This window comes from Chiloscyllium punctatum, chromosome 41, assembly GCF_047496795.1.
Source record: "Chiloscyllium punctatum isolate Juve2018m chromosome 41, sChiPun1.3, whole genome shotgun sequence".
NCBI classification, from domain to species: domain Eukaryota; kingdom Metazoa; phylum Chordata; class Chondrichthyes; order Orectolobiformes; family Hemiscylliidae; genus Chiloscyllium; species Chiloscyllium punctatum.
In genome coordinates this window covers 28459682-28469297 of record NC_092779.1, presented here as the reverse complement: position 1 = coordinate 28469297, position 9616 = coordinate 28459682, and the positions used below count along the sequence as shown (strand labels likewise).

Here is a 9616-nt window from a genome sequence, read left to right as displayed (position 1 = left end):
GGATATTGAGTACATTTAAGGAAGAAATAGGCAGAAGGTGAATGAGTAATGGGTTGAGGCGTTATGGAGAGTGGGCTGTTGAGACTGAGATGAGTTTAACCCTGATCGTACCAAATGGCAGAACAGGCTTGAGGGGTTGAACTGCCTACTCCTGCTTCTAGTTCTTAAAAGAAAAGAGTTCCAGATACTTCAAAAACACTGATCAAAATCTGTGCAAGCTATGTTCTAAAAGCGACTTGTCTGCAATAGTCCATTTTGCAGTCAAACTGTTGAGATGACAGGATCAGTGCAATCATGGCTTTGCAATTCATCTGTTTGACTTGTCACCTGATAAACTATTTTAGAGTCAACCCAATGATATAGTCACTGTGAGCCACCACCATGAGCCAAACTTTCTACTGCTTCCTTAATGGAAATAAAGAAATGATGTTATACATACCAAACCTATAATTTTATTTTTACCAGTAAGGTAAAATCAAGCCGGCAATAAACAGGTTTCTAGCAAGGACATACAACAAGGATTTTCAAAGTCATTCTCATAATTTGAACTGTAACAGATCATCATTCATCACTGAATAGCACCAATCCCCCAGTAGACACATCCAGATCGATGAAGTGATGGATGTGCTTTATCTAGAATCTAAAGCTAGGTTACCACGTTCTTGAGTTATCCATTTATCTACTAATCCTTGTGGTTGCAAAATGAACTTTGTGGCTTATTGTTACTGCACAACTGCTAGCACATTTATTTCACCTGCCTTCTGCTGCTTCTGCAGTTCAACTTTCAGTTTGTTAAAGTTCCTGCTGCCATGAGTTGCTTTCTGTATCTATAAACTAATTCCTCAGCATGTTGGTCTGCCAGTGATTGGGATTGGAAGGAAAGGGAGCTCTTGTATAGGCAGAAAAGTCTGGTGTAGCTGCAACTCCAGTGTCTGTCAAGTAGTTAAACAAGTTAAATTATCCATAAGCCAAACCAGGCAAAAATAGTTATGTAGTATGAAGACCTAACTTGTCCATTCCACACTCCAAAAGGTTCTTACCTTCTTACAAACTGATCTGTGTCCACCCTCAGCACAGGGTTAAATGTGTCTATTGTCCTGCTTTGAGCTTTTCTTTTGTTACTGGATCAACTTAAACCAGATTTTTCAGATCTCAGAATTACGTAGAAATTACAACAGCAAAACAGAACATTTAAAGTTAGTGTCTATCCTTCACATGAACTGTATAATCCTTTGTGCTCCTCTAATGGGTTAATAATGCAACATCACACCTTTCATGTAGTTTAATACTGCACCTATTGACAAAGCACTTGTATAGCGTTACTCTGTAGCACTAGAAAAGCAGACTAAGGTGAATGTCAACTTCTAGATTTCTGCACTTAACTGTGAATGGTGGAAACCTGGATTGCTTTCCAATTTATTCTATAATAAAAGTGAGCACCACTAACAAAATATGGGCCATGGCAATTGTACTGAACCTCACAGAGATTTATTTCTGAAATCTCTGAGTGCCATCTTGATCTATCAGCAAACCTATTACATGCAAGCAGTTCCAATAGCTGTAGGGGGGCGGGGGGGGGGGGGGGGGGGGCGGTGTTATAAATACAGTTATGGAGAATGTTACCCATCACATTGGTATATTGTAGTAGTTTTCAGAACATGTTCACCAGTTGTTCATAAACTATGAAATGATGATAAAGATTGTGTTACACTAATGATGACAAGGCTGTCTGGATTCAATATTCTGTCAACAAAATTGACAGGAACTCCTGGCATTCAAACATACACAGAAAAAGTGCAAACGTCTCAGTTCCAGCTTTTCAACATGCTACACTATTCCAAAGATAAGGAATTAGATTTTATTGTCATGTGTATAGAGGAGGACAGTCAAAAGTGGGCAAAGTTCCCATTCACTGGCATCATCTTCATTACAAAACCATCATTGAAATAAAAAAAACTGCAGTGATAAAATAAAGAGCCTAAAGGAAAGACACAAAATGCCCAGATCTTAAAGAAAAAAAACCCACCTAGCTCTTAAACACTTGGCCTAGATTCTTGGACAGCCTGAGAGTCTCGAACCCTTCACCAGGAGAAGCCATTGTGGCTACTGCCACTCCCTCAGATCAATGGGAGGAGATTTGCCACAGCCCAATTATCTGTTAGCACTACACTAAAGATATCCAAAAAAAAACAGTAATTTGTAAAATTTGGAGAAACTGAGCCTGTTTTATCTAACACAATCGTGTCATATGCAAGGACAGCTTATGCACCATTTACATGGCAAACAACAGATGAAGCTAAGGAGGAAAAAGAAAGGAGAGTCAACCGACACTGTACTGCTCGGGTTCCTCCGGGATGGAACAGGCAGTGGACGTGCCATTTCAACACACTGAAGGTCTGTTTTAAGACATTCCATGTGGTTTCATGATATGCATGCTGCACATAAGTTGTGCATTGGAGCCTTTGACTTGCCATGGTGGCTCAGTGCAGCTGACCTGGAGACATGCTGCAAATTGCAGGGATTATAACTGCTGCCATGTTACTGAGTGTTAACCTCAATGAACACATGTCAACTAGACACTGAGGGACTGGAGTCCTATATTTCAGACACATTATGAAGGCACTTCTATTGTTGGTATTTTCTGAGAACTCATAGTTGAATGATTGTGAGAGTGCAATCATTTAAGGTGCTGAGGAACTACCAGGACTCTTTTTCTTAAAATGGTCACCAAAGGGACACTTCGATTAAAAGGCACTAGTTGGAAGTAACATGAGATAAGTAAAAATGCTTGAACTTGCTCACTGGAAGTCACATCCCTTTGTGGTAGTTGCTTGTTCTTGATGAATGTCACATGTCTGAGTTTGGGGGTGTCAGGAGTGGAACCGTTTGCTATCATTTTGTAGTTCAGTTGTAACCGGTGAAGAAATAACACCTTCAGCTGAGCCCTTGCCACTTTCTGAGAAACCTACTTGAGGAACTAAAGTGTGAGAGCTGAAAACCCAAAACAGGAATTCTCCCTGAAAGGTTCTCAAAATTGTCCTTGCAATGTCCTGAAGACCTATATCCGAAGAGATAACAGCAAATGTCTAATGATCAGGCTAGGTGAACAAGCACATCAAAATGAAAAAAATATGAAATGTTTCATATCCTATCCATTTATTCTGTAAAAAACTAACAAATATTTTGGTCAAAGTTCTTTTTCCCAAAGTTAATCTCTTCAGAGAAAGTTTCCTTATTTTTTTCTTTAACTTGAGTGTATTTATGCAAGTGTGTTAGAGTTCTTAAAAAGTGAAAGTTATACCTGTGTACTCCAAACGGTTAGCTTTTCAACTTCATTAATAAGCCTTGATGTTATAATAAATTAATAATTTTGTTATTTATTGAAGAAATTTGATATATAGATTCTTTTTGTTCTGAAACTAATATAGATAAAACACATAATTGGCCTTATCAGTAATTGGGTAAACCATTCTAATACGTGTTGTGACCAGTGGAGTAGTGTACCTAGAAAGAGACAGTGCATTCCTCCAACCTCAATCAAAACCAATATCAATGATGCTCTGCACTACAGGGATCCTGCAAACCCTGTGAAGATTTGCACTCACTCTGCATGTGGCTCTCTGCCACAAAATAGAGCATTCAGTGTCCTTTCTTGCACTAGAGAGACCTTGTGAACTCTTGTGCTCAATCTGCATGTTCCTTTCTGGCATAAAATAGATGGCAGAGTGTTCTTTCTTGCACAGGAATGGTGGCAGACTTTACGATGTTGGAATAATCATCGGTTCCAGCCTTTAACAAGCCTTGAAAAAGCCATGGTCACCATTACAGCCGCTGGCAATGCTCTCAATGTCCCACTCAGCAGTTCCATTACTGCAGACAACAACCGCCAAATTTTAGTGGAGTTGTATTTAGTGAAGTTTCCTGTGGAGATTCATAGAGGATCGCCAGGAGAAGCCACAGTCTTGTTGCCATTGTGACTACTGCCACTGCCTCAGATCAATGGGAGGAAAGCCCTGGTTGGTTATGACCTCCGCTGAAAGCCCTCTCCCCATTTTTCTCTTTCCTATGAGCACAACTTGCACCGCCCTCTGCTCATCAAAGGAAATGCTCACCCCTGCAACCATGTCTGGGAGCAACTGGCTTTCAGATCCTTCAGTGTCTGCTACGTTATTCCCCTTGGACTTTAGCAATTTCTAGAGAATTCTCAAAAACAGCAAACATTCATTACAACTGTCAGTAAAAATCAAATGGCAACTAACTAGTAAGTAGCTGCTGATGTCATTTGGTCTGGGTGGGTCCTTCGACGAGGGTGAAGATCAGATGGGTCTGGGCCCAGGATTCCAATGGCCTGGGCTTTCCTTGAGGTTTCTGCAGTGTCTTCGTGGCAGCATGGCTAGTCTCCTTTCATTAGCTATGGTGGCAGACAGGGTCTCTCTGTGTCTGTGACTCCATGTGCATTTTCTTTGGCATCGTGGTGGGTCTGGGCTGGGGGGGGAGGGGTTGGGGGGGGGGGGGGGGGGGGCGGGGGTCAGGTCCTGGAGTCCAGAGCTAGGAAATGGATTAAGTAGACTTGATGATTTTTTAAAAAGATTCTTTTTTCTTCTTTATTATATTATCATGGAAGGACTGTTATTCTGAATGTTTATTTCTTCATTTTTCTTATATATTACTATGATTTTGTACTTTTGAAAGTCTGTAATGCTGGACTTCATAATTTTCGTAATTTTGTTTTCCCCTAAGTATTTGTACTCAAGAATCTGCACCTTTGTACTTCAGATGGCACCGTAAGTGGCGACTTGTAAACTTTTTACTGTACTCGTGTGAATACATGTGACAATAAAGCTGATTCTAATTGAAATAATGACTGGTGTGGAAGCTTGTAGCTACCGAATATCTGTCAACTTCACAAGTTTAAAAGATGGGTTAGCTGAAGCATTTAGCTCTAAAATGGCAGCACAGCAGTTTTATTAGGGTTCCTAACTGCTTTACACCATGATTGACTTACTCTGCATAGTTATGACAGAAGCTCACAGTGTTCACAAACATACTTGTCAAAATGGCAGGCTGCACTATTTTCAGAGAGGATCAGAGCAGAAAAGTGCAGGTATAAGAGTTCACCTCATTATGGACTTCTAAGGCCACTTGAAACAGCCAAAATGTGAGTACCACACATTTGATTTTTGTGCTCATATCTTTCAAGAATAATTAGTCGTGTTTTTTCCAGTGGCAAGTCAATCTTCTATAGTGGTCTAGTGGTTAGGATTCGGAGCTTTCATCGCCAATGCCCTGGTTCCACTCCTGGTCAAGGAGCAAGAACTTATTGTTTTGGGCAGCACAGTGGCCCATTGGCTAGCGCTGCTACCTCACAGCGCTATGGATCTCAGTTTGATTCCATCCTTGGGTGACTGTGCAAACTCCACACAGACATTCTCCCCAAACCTGCATGGGGTTCCCCGGGTGTTCTGGTTTCATCCCACAGTCCAAAGATGTGCAGGTTAGGTGGATTGGCCATGTTAAATTGCCCATGGTATCTAAGGATATGCAGGCTAAGTTTATTAGCCATGGTTCTGGCATTAGATTGATGAGAGGGGAGCTTGGTTTCTGTTGGATGCTCTTCAGAGTGTTGGTGTAGACTTGATGGGCTAAATGGCCTCTTTCTGCATTGTAGGTAATCTATGATTCTATCTCTGATGGTTTTCAACTCTCTGTCCTGAATAGCATTGTAAAATTGAAGCATAAATATACACTTGCAGAGTATTGTTATTAATCTGAAAATCATTCAGGTTTTATTTTGACTCATCAGGTTCCTCTCGCTTCATAATTATACCTATTATCATTAAGTCACCACTTAAGTTCATTTGGATTTAAAATTTGGTCAGTATTTCAAGGGTTAATTGGTCCTGGTTTGCCGTGACTGGGAGATGCTCACCAGTATTGGTAGTGAGAAGAGAGAGGAGGGACTTCTAACATCTTTATTAATGTGAAAGTTGCAATCCTAGCTTAGACTGTCAGAATCTCCTCTAACAGGGCAGCTCTAAATTGTTTGGAACGGTAAGTTGTACTTTCCTTTTAAAATCTTGGCACAATGCAGTTTGAACATGAAGTGTAAGCATTACATGAACAGTCTTTTTTCTTTGCTAAACTGATGAATAATAATTCAGTATTGCAGATTCCATTATAAAATGCTAGTTAGCAAATGTTAAATTTTCTAAGGATATTAAGATTGCATATTAAGTAGATTCTGTAATTATACCATTAAGTAGATTCTGTAATTATACCAATCGTTTGCATCAGAAACATAAATAATTACTATAGATGTGATTTGAAATAGTTCAGCCACTATGAAATCTGTGCCATATTTTACATTTGGAAATTAGTGTGGCTTAATGGAAAATTTAATGTTAGCTGATGTGTTTTGGAATCAATCATCAGTGTTATATAAGTTTAATGGCATTTTATGAGGTTCCTGCATTCTTTACTTTTAATTGTTTTGCATATTTGAAATACAGCATTTGCTTTATTAAAATTATGCCTGTATCTCTTTGATTTACTTGTTTTACAGCAATCCTGAAACAGAAAGTGAATTTCTATCTTCAAGCTATCTAAATAGTTACTTTTTTTAAAATCTTCAACTTATCTGAATTGTTGCATGGTTTTAATCAAAGGATCAGACTGTTTTTCATTAAAACAAATTGTTCTTAAAAACCTTTCCAAAATAATTCAGTTCATCACCCACACGTTCAGCCAACCACTTGTTAAAGCAAAAATCTCAAACATGTTTTTTTTAAAAATAAACAATTCAGAAGGTTGGAGGTACACTTCAGTCACATTTACTAAATAAAAGCAATGACAGGATGCTACACCGTTTTGAGAAGTGAAAATATGACCCAGAGTGAATCAGAAATTAGTGATAAATTAACAAATGTTCACAATCACATCAGATATCTTCTGAGTATAAACTGGTGCCATTAATGCTTTGTAACATCTTCACATACAGTCACATTAGATTTGGCTGTGGGTGGTAAGTTGAAAATGTACATAGTTATGTAATGGGGGGATATATTTTAAACTTGCTTCAGGGGAGCAGGAAAGAAAAAAAAACATTGCTCAAATAGCTCTATAATTTGAGAAGGAAGTATGTAACTTGTGAGAGTATCTTTCAACACAGAAAGAACAATGAATCCAATCAATCATCTGCAATTATAATTCTTTAAATATCACTGATTAGCTAGGTAAATAAAATAAACATAGTGAGTCTAATGTAAAGCATGTGATTCATATATACCTAATATATAATAATAAAATCCAAACACTTCAATAATTTATAAAAGTATATATTATGTACGTTTGGATTTTGAATTAGTGGCATGTTGATTTTAGACTATGGATATGAGGAGGTTTTATAAATATCTTGTCTGTATTTTCAGGGACATAATTTTAAATCATTATATGTCAGAGACTAGGTGATTGGGACTCTCCTGGAATAATAGTATGAGTTTGTTTATATTATGAGTGTTTTATGATTGAAGAGAAAAGCACTGTAAGGCATCAGCTTTCATTTGGTTTAAAAGAAATAATAGTTGCTTTTTTTGATTAATAAAAGCTCACAGATTGGAAAGTTTTTGTTTCAGCTCATAGAAGGCATGGCTGGGTTGGATTGAAGAACAGTTTTTCATGGAGAAAGGACTTAGTTCAGAGCAGTTAAGAAATAGGTTACCTCAGTTTAAGGGTTTTAGTTGAGAAATCCAGAGGAGAAGTATTTGGTGAAACCATGAAAGAGTTATCTGAAGCTAAGAAAGTTGAAGTGGTCATATTTAAAGGAAACAGGCTACCAAGCTTTCAAGACTCGGAATTCAGAGAGGCAGTTCAGTCAAACCTATAGATGTGATAGAGTAGGGGAAAAAAAGCGAACTCTGCTATATCCATTGATGGTGTTGGGATAGCTGGGATGTTGCACTGCCATATGTTTCAAAATGTTTCATTTGGTGTTATATTTAAATAACTTGGTTTGTTTCATGTTATCTTCATTTCTTTTGTGTAACAAACTTTGGTTTTATTGCTAGAACCAAATTTTTAGAATTACTCTCACTGTCTCCATGGAAAACCACCACATTAAATAGAGCAAAACAAAATATGATGTGTCAAGCCAGAGTTCAGATAATGATCTTATCTCACCATATCATCAGCTAGGCTCTTACGAAGTTTGAGTCTATTGGTTTTAAGAGAGATCTGTGTCTTTCCTTTTAAAGTAATGGGTGCATAGAGATTCTGAACATAAAACAATTCACTTGTGGTGAAGTTTATTACATAGATTTTGAAGATGGCTTTGATTGTTGCTAAGAGTTTTCAGAAAGTGGAAGAAATAATTGTGTAACATTTGAAATCTTGGACTAAAGCTAAACTGGGTGAGTTAGCTGATACATTGAAGGTACAGGTAAAGGTAGGATCGTGTAAGGAGTTGTGGAGAGTGTGTTGCTGGAAAAGCACAGCAGGTCAGGCAGCATCAGAGGAGCAGGAGAATTGAAGTTGAGCCAGAAACGTCAATTCTCCTGCTCCTCAGATGCTGCCTGACTTGCTGTGCTTTTCCAGCAACACACTCTTGACTCTGATCGTCAGCATCTGCAGTCCCGACTTTTTCCTTTGCGTGTAAAGAGGAGCTGCTTCAAGTGATTTTCCAACATTTAGAATTGGAAGATGGGAAACCTGAACTTGAGGTCACAGGTTGAATTAGCTAAGATGGAGATAGAAGACAAAGAACTAGAATTAGAGAAGAAGACATGAAAGGCTTTGAGTTAAAATGAGACTAAAAGAAGAGAAAAAAAACCAGACAATAATGGAAAGTGAGGAAAATATATTTGTTTCTTGACAGCAATTTAACATGATCCCAAGCCCATAGAGTTAGTCAAGAGGAATTGGATTCCATGAAACAAGGTGATGCTTCAGTATCAACAACATAAATTGCTGAAGAAAGTCAACACATCTGAGAGGATCAGTGGAGAGAAAGCAAAGTTAACTTTCCAGGTTAAGTGACCCTTCTACGGAAAAAAAAACCACAGATGCTTTAGTAATTCAGGTAGCTGTCACAATTTTTGAAAATTTAATTAAAAAGGAATAAAATGAAGAAAACAAGGCTGATATATTTAGCCAATCTTCTTTAATAGAAAAGAAAGAAAGAGATTTGGAGAAGAATTGCTTATCAGAGCTGCGGATAGGGCTTCAACCTGAACAGTGGGATGGTGGGTTCAGTTGCACGGAAAATTGAGGAAAAGGTCGAGGGTGCGATGTGTCTGCAAAAGCCATAAAACTTTCCAGAACAGGTAATCGGGCAGAGAGTATGGAAAGAGCCAGGAATCCCATTTCAGGTACAGCAGATAAGGGGGCAACTATACGGAAAGAGGGTAGTTAATGCAGGACTGAGGGTGTTGTACTTAAATGCATGCAGTATATGAAACAAGGTGAGGGAGCTTTCAGTACAGATTAAAATTAGTAGGTACGATATTGTGAGAATCAGGCCTGAAAGTGGATCAGGCAGGGAACGAAATATTCAAAAAATACACGCCTTATCAAAATGACAGGAAAATGGTCAGAAAGGGTGGGGTTGCCTTGTTAGTAAGAA

At 38.4% G+C, this 9616-nt stretch overlaps 1 protein-coding gene across 1 annotated transcript in view; it reads left to right on the top strand.

The window, feature by feature from the left end:
* The first annotated feature begins 5994 nt into the window (after positions 1-5994).
* LOC140464960 (collagen alpha-6(VI) chain-like) overlaps positions 5995-9616 on the top strand; it is a 135495-nt gene continuing 131873 nt past the window's right edge. Inside the window, exon 1 of the mRNA XM_072560633.1 lies at positions 5995-6051. The gene's annotated coding sequence lies outside the window, so the exon portion shown is untranslated. The remainder of the gene's footprint in view (positions 6052-9616) is intronic.